Source organism: Papio anubis, chromosome X (genome assembly GCF_008728515.1).
Source record: "Papio anubis isolate 15944 chromosome X, Panubis1.0, whole genome shotgun sequence".
Taxonomy (NCBI): Eukaryota; Metazoa; Chordata; class Mammalia; order Primates; family Cercopithecidae; genus Papio; species Papio anubis.
In genome coordinates, this window is record NC_044996.1 from 118,876,283 (window position 1) to 118,886,015 (window position 9,733).

At 45.6% G+C, this 9,733-nt stretch overlaps 1 pseudogene; it reads right to left on the reverse strand.

Annotated features, from left to right (window-relative positions):
• Positions 1-458: 458 nt before the first annotated feature.
• LOC101012486 lies at positions 459-9,221 on the reverse strand (annotated as a pseudogene).
• Between the last annotated feature and the right edge of the window lie 512 nt (positions 9,222-9,733).

Here is a 9,733-nt window from a genome sequence, read left to right on the forward strand (position 1 = left end):
TGAATAGAATCACATAATAAACTTTTAATAATTCAGTAAATGGTCATTCAGTATTCATTCAGACATTTTGCTTCACTTCCTGCTCTCTGGTCAATGGCAAGATGTTTCTTTCTGGCCCTTTCATAGAGACAAGGTTTGATTTCTGGCTCCATCCACAGAGTATGCTGGTGCTTTTTATTTTTATTTATTTATTTATTTATTTATTTATTTATTTATTTTGAGACAGAGTCTTGCTCTGTTGCCCAGGCTGGAGTGCAGTGGTGTGATCTTGGCTCACTGTAACCTCTGCCTCCCGGGTTCAAGTGATTCTCCTGCCTCAGTCTCCTGACTAGCTGGGACTACAGGTGCATGCCACCATGCCTGGCTAATTTTTTATATTTTCAGTGGAGACAGGGTTTCACCATGTTATCCAGGATGGTCTTGATCTCCTGACCTCGTGATCCACCCGCCTTGGCCTCCCAAAGTGTTGGGGTTACAGGCATGAGTCACCGCGCCTGGCCCACTGGTGCTTTTAGCATTGTTTAGCTGTCGACTTTGAGATGGTATCAGAGATAGGTTTCTTTCTCTTCTTTACAGCAGTTTTAGAAAACAATTCCTCAAATTCATGACAATCTATAGATGGCTCTTCAATTTTTTCCCAAATAAGTGAAGCACTGGAGTCTCTTTTACTAAGTAATTGAATTCTTGTCCAGTAAAGAGGCTTCATTGGTCGACAAGGCTCTCTGGGCTGCTTCCTACTCCCTTTGTCCTGATTCATCCCTAATCTAAACAAGCCATTTGGCAATGGAGGAGGAAGAAATCCACACACCTGCGGTGTTAGTAAAATGCTCCTCCCAACTTGTGGGAGGAGTGGAGGGCCTGATGGAGGAAGCAGAGTGGGTGGGGAGATTCCCCTCTCAGGTGGAGTAGGAAGGGGAGCTGGAGCAGGTGGAATCCCCATACCTGGCAAGGGAGGAGGCGGGGGAATCCCAGCACCAGGTAGAGGGGGCAGAGGAGGTATTCCCGCTTCAGGTAGAAGGGGTGAAAGGGTTATTCCCACTCCAGGTAGAGGGGTAGAGGGGTGGAGGATGTATTCCTGCTCTGAGTAGAGGGGACAAAGGAGGTATTCCCACTCCAGGAAGTTGGGGCGGAAGAGGTATTCCTGCTTCAGGTAGAGGGGGTGGAAGGGGTGTTCCCACTCTGGGTACAGGGGGCAGAGAGGGTATTCCAGCTCCAGGAAGAATGGGGGGAGGCAGTATGCCCACTCTGGGGAGTGGGGCGGGGAGGTATTCCCACTCCCAGTAGAGGGGACAGAGGAGGCATTCCCACTCTGGGTCGGGGGGGGGAGGTGGCAGCATTTCTGTACCCAGTAGAGGAGGAGGTGGGGGAATGGCTGTACTGGGCAGAGTAAGCACTGTCATGCCAGGGAGAGGGGGGAGGTGGGGGAGGCACGATGCCCAGGCCAGGCATGGAGCTGGAGAACTCTGTGCAAGGCAGAGGTGGTGAGGATGGGTTGTTACAGCTGTTTTCAAAGGTGGAGAAAACAGAGTATTCATGGCTGGTGTCAAACTCGGTAGGGAGAGAAGTGTGGGGTGGCTGTGACCCATGCTGTCCTTGACCATTAGACCACAGAAGGGATGGAGGTGGTGGAGGCTGTGAGATGCTCTGTGTGGACTGATGGCTGTCGAGCTGGACTGATATTTGCTTTGAAGACACAATCAATGAAATCTCTGAACAGAATTTTGTCTGAGGTCCACTTTCAGCCCTGAGGGGGGCATGGAGGACCCCCTGGCAGCGCATCCACACGAGGCAGTGTCAGTACCCTGACTTATTCTGTCCAGGAAGCCTGTATCGATTTTGCCTCTAAAAAATGGATAGGGGCGAAGAAGGGGCCCCGCAGTGGTAGTGTCCTCCAGAGGGGAACTCTCTAGGCCAGCCAAAGGGTCAGTGGGTCGGCCAGGGGTCCTCAATAGAAGTTGTTAGTTGAGCTCATTTGGAGTTCCATTTGTAAGACCATCTATAGCTTGATGGCATCAATCCTGGAGGAGACAAATTTGACAAGGAGGTTAAAAATACAAGGCCCCCACCCAAGGCGAGTAATAACAAGATGGCTGTCATGGAACCTAGAAAGGGGAGAAGCCATGTCGCCCAACTCCAGAGGTTGGTAAGAGTTTGAAAGACATTGTCTGATTTCAGAAGCCTTTTCCTGTAAATGCCGGGCAGCATCTAGTACTATCCCTGACTGGTTAGTGTAAAAACAACACTCTTCCCCTAAGAAGGTGCAGAGTCTTCCTTTCTCAGCAGTGAGGAGGTCTAGGCCTCGGTGGTTTTGGAGAGTCACTGCTGCCAAAGAGTCTATTTGGGATTGTAGAGTAAGGATGGATTTCGTTATTTCTTTCGTTATTTATTTCTTCGTTATTTCTGATTTCCACAAGATTAGAAGTTAGGATAATACATGTTACACTGTTAACGTTTAGCAAACTTTACTTTTGTTGAAAACCTTGTAAGTTTGGGATTTCAATTATTCTTTGCTATTAGTAAGACCTCGTTCAGTCCATATTAACTGAAAATTGGTATAGATGGCTCTTTCCTGATTCTGTAAGTACTTTAAGGCTTGGCTGAGTGCAAACAGCTGGCACGTTTGAGCAGACCAATTATTAGGCAATTTTCCTAACTCTGCTTCTCCAAGAGTTTCCTTATCACTTACTGAATACTCATTGTGTGTTTTCCCCTTAGTCTTCTGGGAGGAACCATCTATGGTCCTGTCCTGAAGGGAGTTCCTACTGGGTCTGATAGGACCTTTGTATGGTAACTAATTAAGATTTAGATCCCATGTTAGGAAACCTGCTGGGTTAAGGGTTTTTGATAGGAAGGTTTTTAGTGACCTCAGTGCTTTCGGGCTATGCCCTTGTTTACACTAACAACAAGGTGCTATTGGAGTGTTATAGGGTCATGGAGAAGACCTTCAATTATCAATTATAGGTTTTAAATTTACCCTGGCTTTTTTTTTTATTTTAATTTTTTATTTTTTTACCCTGGCTTTTAAAGGAATAGGATGCACTGTTTTTTCTTTACTACTCTCTCTCTTTGACTTTCTGTCTCTCTCTTTCTTTCTATCTTTGACTTTGTCTCTTTCTCTCTGACTCCCTCTTTGTCTCTCTATGTCTTCCTCTCTCTCTTTCCTTCTCTCTTTTACTTTCTGTCTTTCCCCTCTCTCTTTCTTTGACTTTCTGCTGGTCTTTCCCTACCTCTGCCAGCCACTTATGCTGCTCTTCTCCCTTCTCCTTCCCCTTTGGCTTTGACTTCGGCAGTATAAGACTGCCACCTTCCTGGGTTTTTGCACTGCGTGCAATAACTCTGTGATTTCCTTATGGTATTTAATGGGTTTCCCCTTAGGTTAGGAACTCCCTTTCTTTGCATATTGCAGCACGGGCATGCAGGATTAGATAAACATACTTGCTATCTGTATACACATTTATTCTTTTTCCCATTCCCAGTTCTAAGGCTCAGGTCAGTGCCACTAGTTCTGCTAACTGGGCACTGGTCCCTGGGGGAAGAGACTTACTTTCAAGTACTGTTACATCACTAACTATAGCATAACCTGCCCTTCATATCCTATTCTCCACAAATGAACTTCTATCAGTATATAGGTTAAGGTCAGGATTAGTTAAGGGGACTTCTAAGAGATCCTCTCAGGCGGCCTAAGTTTGGACGATAATTTGTTGGCAGTCATGCTCGATTGGTTCCCCATCCTCTGGGAGAAAAGCGGCAGGGTTGAGGGATGCACACATGTGTATTTGAAGCACCAGTCACTCAAGGAGTAGCGCCTGGTATCTAAGCAGGTGGTTGCCTGATAACCATAAACTTCCTTTGGCACCTAGTATGCCATTTACATCATGAGTAGTCCAGGCAGTGAGATCCTTTCCTTGTATTATTTAGATAGCCTCTGACACTAAGATGGCCACCGCCGCAACTACCCATAAACAGTGAGGCCAGCCTTTTGCTACTATATCAATTCCTTACTTAGGTATGCCATTGGTTGTTGGGTTGTTCCACGAGTCTTATAGGTAAAAAGAGAAGTTTTGTCCTGTGGGAAGTTTTGTCCTGTGAGAAGGCTTAAGGCTAGAGCTTATACTAGGGCCTGCTTTAAGGTTTTGAAGGCTGTTTCTGCCTCTGGTTCCCATTCTACTAGATGAGTATTTGCCCTCTGGGTCTCCTTGATTAGAGTATAGGGGGGCCTGGCTATCTCGCTGTATCTGGGGATCCATAGTCAGCAAAAGCTGGTGATTCCAAGGAACCCCCGCAACTGTTTTAATGTCTTAGGATGAGGATAAGCCAGTATAGGCTGTATTTGTTCCTTGCTGAGAGCCCTGGTTCCTCTGACTAAGATTAGGCCTAGATATTTGACTTGTAGGCAGAACTGGGCCTTTGGTTTAGACACCTTGTACCCTTGATTAGCTAGAAAGTTTAAGAGATCTAGAGTAGCCTGCTGGCATGAGGCTTCTGAACTGGTAGCCCAAAGTAAATCATCCACATACCGAAGGACTAGAGTGCCTGGACTTGAGAAGTAGCCTAGATCTTGAGCCAGTGCCTGACTAAACAGATGAGGGTTATCCCTAAACCCTTGGGGCAAGATCATCCATTAAGTTGGGGTGTGTGGTCTGTGGGATCCTCGAAGGCAGAGAAACTGGGAGTCAGTATGCAGGGGAATACAGAAGAAGGCATCCTTGAGGTCCAGAACAGTGAACCATTCTGCTTGCTCTGGTATTTGAGAGAGCAGGGTATAGGGGTTGGGTACAACTGGATATAGAGGAATTACTGCCTCATTGATTAGTCTAAGATCTTGCACTAGTCTCCACTGACCATTCAGTTTTTGTACTCCTAGAATTGGGGTGTTGCAGGGACTGCTGCATTTTCTTACTAAGCCTTGAGCTTTTAAATGTCTAACAATATCCTGTAATCCTTTATGAGCTTCAGGCCTTAAGGGATGTTGCCTTTGATAAGAAAAAGTGGTGGGGACTTTTAGCCTGATTTGTACTGGGCAGGCATTTTTTTGCCCTTCTGAATTGTCCTTCCAATGCCCAGACTTCAGGGTTGATTCCCTCCTCAAGTAGGGAACAACAGATGGGTAACTTGTTCCCCATATTCATATAGATAATAGCTCCAGCTTTGGCTAATATGTCCCTCCCTAATAAGGGTGTGGGACTTTAAAGCATAACAAGGAAGGCATTTGAAAACAGCAAAGTTTCCCAATTACAACTAAGGAGGTGGGAGAAATACCTGGTTACAGGCTGTCCCAGGATTCCTCAGTTGGTAACGGACCGTGAGGACAGCTGTCTGGGACAGAAGCTTAACACTGATAAAGCCATGCCAGTGTCCAGGAGAAAGTCAATTTCCTGGCCCTTGATAGTTAAATGTACCTGGGGCTCAGTGAGGGTGATGACACGAGCTGGCGCTTGCCCCAGGCACCCTCAGTCCTGTTGTTGGATCATCTGGGGGCTTCTGGCCCAGAGAACCTTTGTCCTCTGGGGCAGTGTGCCTTCCAGTGATTGCCTCGGCGTAGTAGACATGGGTGAGGGGGCAGCTTGTTTCTCGTTGGAAGATCTTTTTAAAAGTGTCCTTGCAAACCACACAGATAACAAGCCCTACTGGGTGATTGGCCTGCTCCATTTTCTGTCTTCTCTGAACCACCAAGGTTTGTTTGTCTGAGGGCCATGAGTAAGCCTGCAGCCTTTCTCTGATCTCGCTTTTCCTTTTCAGCCTGTTCCTCTTGGGCCCTACTATAGAACACCGAGGTTGCCAGGTTTAATAATGCCTCCAGATTTTGTTCAGGGGCCAGGGCTTGCTTTTAGAGCCTTCTCCTGATATCTGTGGCTGATTGGGTAATAAACTTATCTTTTAGGATCAGTTGACCCTTGAGGGAGTCGGGTGACAGGGGCGTATATTTTGTTAAGGCCTCCCATAGCCACTCGAGGAAGGCAGAAGGATTTTCTTCCTTTCCCTGAGTTATGGTAGACATCATTGAATAATTCATGGGCTTTTTCCTTAATTCTCCTTAGTCCTTCTAGAACACAGGTCAGCAGATGTTTACAACTCCAGTTCCCATGATCTGAGTCAAGGTCCCAGTGGGGGTCCACACTGGGAACAGCTTGCTGACCAGTAGGGAATTTGTCCCTTTCTTCAGCTGTCATTCTGTCATTTACTTGACTAAGATACCAGTTATCTCCAAACTCTCAGGCTGCAGCTAAAGCTGCATTATTTTCATTAAAGACCAGGGTTTGATCTAACAATAGCATGACATCTCTCCAAGTGAGGTTGAAGGTTTGCCCTAGACCCTGTAGGACATCTATATACCTATCAGGATCATCTGAAAAGTTTCCCAGGTCTACCTTGATCTGCTTTAAATCAGAGAGGGAGAAGGGGACATGTACCCGTGTTGGGCTAAATTCCCCTCGCCCTACAGCTTGAACGGGACATAACTGATAGCCAGGGTTTTTTTGTGGTCCTTTGGAGATTTCTTTGCTTGTTTCCTTCTGGGCAGGGGAGATTAGAGGAGGCTTATTATTAATAGGAAGGGGAGCTGTAGGAAGGCTAGGATATGGAGATAAGCTGAGAGGTCCTCCTGTGGGATGTAAATTGCAAGCTTTGCATAGATGTGGATTCTCCTTCAATGGAAAGAAAGCTTGGACATAAGGTATTTCACTCCATTTGCCTTCCCTCTTACAGAAAAGGTCAAGCTGCAAGATAGTATTGTAATTTATACTTCCCTCAAGTGGCCATTTCTCCCCATCAGAGAGAGAATATTGGGGACAGGCCATAGTACAAAAAAAAAAAAAAAAAGCTGCTTCTTTTTCAGGGTTTGTGGGTCAAATTGGTCCCAGTGGCTTAGGATGTATTTCAAGGGTGAGCCTGTTGCTGCCTGAGTGTTTCCCATGTGAAAGAAAACACCGCCTGTGGTTTTGGTTTGTTTGTGCCCCCACCCCCTGGCCTGAGAACTGGCAACAGTCCCTGGACCCTGCTGATCAGAACAACTGTGCTCACAGAAGCAGTAGCAGAAACACTAGTTTTCCTCTTAGACCACAAAGAGGACTGAGGAAGGTCAGATTTAGTGGCCCTTACCGATGCATTCTCAAAAACCTGCACCCTCACCTTTCCTCTTAGACCACAAAGAGGATCGAGAAAAATCAGATTTAGTGGCCCTTACCGACGCATTCTCAAAAACCTGTTAGAGTCCTAAGCACTTTTTCCTATTAGTATTGGGACCTTACCCTTGTCCTCTAAAGATGATATGCCCCAAAAACTGAGTGGAGGGCCATACCCTGAGGGAGGGAAGGGATTTCTAGGGTTGGAAGAGTGATGCCTTTTGTCCTCACTTCTCATCATATGGATAGGAAGGATATCATTTCTCAGGCTTCCCATATCCTAGCTTCAGGAATAGCCTTTGTTAGGCCTGCTTGTCTGAGGAGGGATCCTAAAATTCCAGATAGTCTCCTGCCTGACGGGGCTTTGGGCAACAATTATGTCTGTCTGATTGGTGAGCCTGGGTGCCTAAAGAAGGGAACAGAGTCCTGAAGTTTATACTAGAAATCATTCTTATAGGAGAAACTAGAAAAGCACCAGAGACAGGGAGTGGTTTTTAGAAGCAGGACTGGCCTGGGAGAAGAGAGGCGAGAGGAAGTTTGTCTGACAGGCATTAGGACCCAGGAGGCAAGGGTCAGGATAGATAGGATAGATGGGTGAGTCTTGCTTGGGTGACGTGACTTTGAGAGTTCTGCTCATGGCTGCAGGGTCAACCAACTTTTTGTTGGGACCGCAGAGCTGAATGGCTTTCCTCTCTCTCAACTCTTGGCTCAGCCCAGAAGTACTGGAAAAGTGGAAGCTGGTTCCAGGCAAACCAATGCTCCCAACTCTGAAGAGTTGGGGTTGTTATAGAGCCCTTTCCCAGAAAGCCTGACACCTGTGACTTTAGTCTGGCGGCCACGCTAGTTACTTTTAACTGGCCAACAGGTGCCTGATGTTTAGCTCCCAAATTCTACAGAAAAACAGGACAGAATGGTAAGCGAAAGGGGTCCAGTGGTAATTACCACTTGGTGATAGTCCCTTCCTGTTGGCCAAGATGTGTCTGGATTTGGTTCCTTCCAGTGGGTTCTTGGTCTCACTGACTTCAAGAATGAAGCCACAGACTTTTGTGGTGAGTGTTACAGCTCTTAAAAGTGGCATGGACCCAAAGAGTGAGCAACAGTGGGATTTATTGTGAAGAGCGAAAGAACAATGCTCCCACACCGTGGAAGGGGACTCAAGCAGGTTGTCGCTGCTTGCTGGGTTGGCTAGCTTTTATTCCCTTATTTGTCCCTGCCCATGTCCTGCTGATCAGGCCATTTTACAGAGTGCTGATTGGTCCATTTTACAGAGCACTGATTGGTCCATTTTACAGTGTGCTGATTGGTTCACTTTACAAACCTCCAGCTAGCCACAGACTGCTGATTGGTGCATTTTCACAGAGCACTGATTAGCGCATTTTACAAACCTCTAGCTAGCCTCAGAGCACTGATTAGTGCGTTTTACAATACTAGCTACAGAGTGCTGATTGGTACATTTTACAATCCTTTTGTAAGACAGAAAAGTTCTCCAAGTCCTCACCTAACCCAGAAGTCCAGCTGGCTTCACCTGTCAGACTGATGTCTTGTTTCATCAATAATCATTTTACTTCTGTGTACAGAAGAGACTAGCCAGTTTCCATCCACATTATTTGTTGACTACGTCTGATGGATGGCTGACCTCAAATTTTCTTTTGTAGTTCATCGTATCTACAAGCATCCATGATCTTTGTATCTTGATATAAGCTTCTGTGCAAAGTTTTGTTCAAATCATCAAATGAAGCTGCACTCGTCTGGACATTCTGATTACATGGTTCCCTGAAGAAATCACTAAAAGAAAGAAAAAGACCGATGGCAATGATCCCTGAGCAAAACTTCTCTGCTTCTTCTGGAGGTCCCTTCTCCTACTGCTGAATAGCTTCTCCAACAGCATTTGCCCTCAAACTCATGGTCTCAAGCCAACCTCCTGCCTCAGCCTCCTAAGTAGCTAGAGCTACTGGCACACACCACCTCACTTAGCTCCCTTTTGGATTTAATTGGTAAATCCAGTTTTGGATTTAAATTTGGATCCAAAATGGTAAACCCTTTGAATGTAATTACAGATGGTTCTTGAAGGAAGCAGTTAGTAACCCAATATGCCACCATTTCGACTCAGAAATGTCAGTGACTGACATTCACTGTCCCAATCATGGCAATGGGGAGGGGACAGAGAATGAAGAGACAAAGAGGCAGGCAAAGGCACCAACCCACATGAAGTGAGGACAGCTGGCCAGCCAAAATAAAAAGTCACTCAGAAAAGGGATAAAAATTCACATTTCTCTTAGATGCTCCTTAGAAATGTAACTCTAGCATAGGTCCGGACTTAAGGACCTTTTAAAAAAATTATTTATTTACCTTAAAAAAAAAAGGCAAGAGAGGCATAAGAAGAAGACACTGGCTGAGGATCCTCAAGAATTCTTTTTTATATTCAATATAATATAAACCATTACCATTATTATTCTTTCTGATGTTCAAATTGTCCCAGTTTGACCAGTGGGAGCCCTGTCAAGGCAACTCTTGTTCCCCTTTGGTGTGTCCTAATATGGGTATTTTAAATATCAATGTAAAACATTATTTATTGAAACATTATAACAGATTTTATTATTCCAGCAGAAAAA